This window comes from Ursus maritimus, unplaced genomic scaffold, assembly GCF_017311325.1.
Source record: "Ursus maritimus isolate PB19 unplaced genomic scaffold, ASM1731132v1 scaffold_6, whole genome shotgun sequence".
In the NCBI taxonomy this organism is placed as follows: Eukaryota; Metazoa; Chordata; class Mammalia; order Carnivora; family Ursidae; genus Ursus; species Ursus maritimus.
In genome coordinates, this window is record NW_024426774.1 from 78,127,620 (window position 1) to 78,130,504 (window position 2,885).

Below are 2,885 nucleotides of genomic sequence, written 5' to 3' on the forward strand. Positions count from 1 at the left end.
ATTAATATGGATGAAATATATTCTTACTATCTGTGGTAAATTATCACAAAATAATAATTATATTACAAATTTAATGATTATATTATTGCAAAAATAACAATTATATTATTACAAAAATAATAATTATATTATTTGCAAAAATTCACTCTCTTTTTCATTTCTTTTTTTTTTTTTTTAAGATTTTATTTATTTATTTGACAGAGATAGAGACAGCCAGCAAGAGAGGGAACACAAGCAGGGGGAGTGGGAGAGGAAGAAGCAGGCTCATAGCAGAGGAGCCTGATGTGGGGCTCGATCCCGGAACGCCGGGATCACACCCTGAGCTGAAGGCAGACGCTTAACTGCTGTGCCACCCAGGCGCCCCTCTTTTTCATTTCTGATAATGGGTTTATACATGTCCTTTTTTTTAGCCAATTGAATACAGGTGGCCTTTCTCTCCTTTTCCCTCTGCCATGAACACAGATATGTCTCAGATTAGGCTGCTCCTTCATTCCAGGTCCTACAATGAGGAAAAAAAAAAAAAATGGAACAGACCCATAGCCTGAAATAGAACCATATCCAAGCTATGGCCATCACATAATGTGATCTGAAAATGAATGTTTACTGTCATAAGCTCCTGAAATTTTTGAACTGTTTGATACAGCATCTTTTATCTTCTAAATCCATAAAAACTTTTCTTTTGCTGAAGTGGGTTTTTCAGTATTATCTTTCTAACAGGTCCTGTGGAAGATAAACTTTCTTAATCTTTGAATGCCTAAAAATGTCTTCATTTTGACCTCCCACTTGAACATTAGTTTGGCTGGATATAAAATTTAAAGTTTGAAGTAATTTTCTGTTGGAATTTTGAAGTTAGTTTTTAGTTTTTTGCCCCACCCCCATCCTGTATCTATTGTTTCTAATGCCAATCTGAGTTTCATTCTTTTCTAGATAACCTGCTTTAATTTCTAGAAGTTTTAGGAATTTCTCTTTATTCTTGAAGTTTTAAAATTTTAAGATGACATTTCTGGATTATTTTTCCTTTTTTTCTTGCTCAACACAAAGCAGACTCTTAAATTTGAAAATTCATATTTTCCATTAGTTCTGGGAAACTTTCTTCAATTATTTATTCGAATAGTTCTTCCTTTCTTTTGTCTGTGTTACCTTTGGAACTCCTGTAGGAAAAATGTGCAATTCTCTTCCATGCCTTATGCTTTCTATCTCATGGTTGACAATTATCATTACTTTATCCTTTAGAACTATATTCAAAGAGAATTTCTTGGTTGATCTTATACTTTCAGCTAAATCCAGTCTTCTACTTAGCCCAATTATTTAAGTTTTCATTTCATAAATTATTACTAGATATTAAAGTCAGGATTCAAATCCAGAGCCTGTGCTATTAACTACCACATTACAAGTAAAATGGTATTTTTTCTTTAACCTAATTGGAGTCTTTGTTCTATAATAAATAAATTTTAACCCACCTACATTTATTGGGATAAGTGATATGTACAAATGTACTCTTATCATCTTGATTAAAATTTCTCTGAGGATATAATTTATAAAATATTTTTTTTCCTTTCCTATCTTAAGGCTATTTACTCAGGATTTTTTTTTTTCAGTCTGATTTGGATGCCTTTCTCAGTGTTGCTTTTCCACAAATAACTAGGTTAATCTTGGATTTTGCATTCATATTTGAGATTCTTTCTTCATCTGTCATTGAATATTTTGCCTTTTTTAAAAAGGATTTTATTTATTGGGGTGCCTGGGTGGCTCAGTTGGTTGAGCGTCTGCCTTCGGCTCACATTGTGATCTCAGGGTCCCAGGAGCCAGCCCCTCATCATGCTCCCTGCTCAGTGGGGAGCCTGCTTCTCCCTCTCCCTCTGCTGCTCCCCCTGCTTGTGAGCTATCTCGCTCTCTCTAATAAATAAATAAAATCTTTAAAAAAAAAGAGAACAGAGACAGAGCCTGAACAGGGGGGAGGAGCCAGAGAGAGAGGCAGACTCTCCACTGAGAATGGAGTCCCACACAGGGCTTGATCTCAGGACCCTGAGATCACGACCTGAGCTGAAGGCAGATGCTTACCGAATGAGCCACCCGGGCACCCTTATCATTGAATGTTTTGATAAGAATAGTCTGCCTCCTTCTTATTTTGAAGAAGGATCAGGATTTGGGATTAGATTGGCATGAGAAGGTTGTGTTCTGGGTTGCTCTCCCTCCCTCTAGGAGTTCATTTGTTCTCTGGAGACCCTAGTCTGTGGGTCTCCAGTGCCAAATTTCTCACTTAGGAGAAGCGTTCTTATACTTTGGAAACAAATATGGAGTCGACTCTTTCCACCTTTTTCTTCTGTCCTCCAATGTCCCTATGAAGGTCTGGAGGGCCTTCAGAGTCTACCTGTATCCTTCTTTAACCCCAACATAAAGAATATTTCTCTTTTGAAAGCAATTCTAAGAGTATTAACCTGGGGACATATGCTGCTGTTACCACTGGATGTGCACAGTGAAAGAAGGGGAAGGGGAAAGACTGCTCCAAATACAGTTATTTAACTTATTGCCCTCACAATTGTTTGAAAGTCCAGGCCTGTTCTTTGTGATCTTTTACGCTGAGTCTTGAGAAATTCTAGAATTGCTTTTGTGGCCCTCAATTTTAAACAGGATTTTCCTTTTCTTGTTTTGCCACCAATGCAGTCCTATTCACCCTTTGTCTTCTAGGAATTCCTAAAATTTCTGGAGTATGAAAATTTCTTTCTTGTGTTTTTTGTGTTGCTATTGTTCTGTTTAAGTTATTTCTTTAATGGAGGAAGAGATAAATCATATCTTCAGTTCTTCAGTTAGCCAACTTTATTCAGTACTTCATTTTAAAAATGGATTTTTTTGGGTCTCTTAAACAAAGAAAGTAAGGAAAGGGA

At 36.4% G+C, this 2,885-nt stretch overlaps 1 long non-coding RNA gene across 1 annotated transcript in view; it reads right to left on the minus strand.

Moving 5' to 3' along the window:
- Positions 1-311: 311 nt before the first annotated feature.
- LOC103670648 overlaps positions 312-2,885 on the minus strand; it is a 20,644-nt gene continuing 18,070 nt past the window's right edge. Inside the window, exon 4 of the long non-coding RNA XR_570630.1 lies at positions 312-499. This is a non-coding gene — a long non-coding RNA (uncharacterized LOC103670648). The remainder of the gene's footprint in view (positions 500-2,885) is intronic.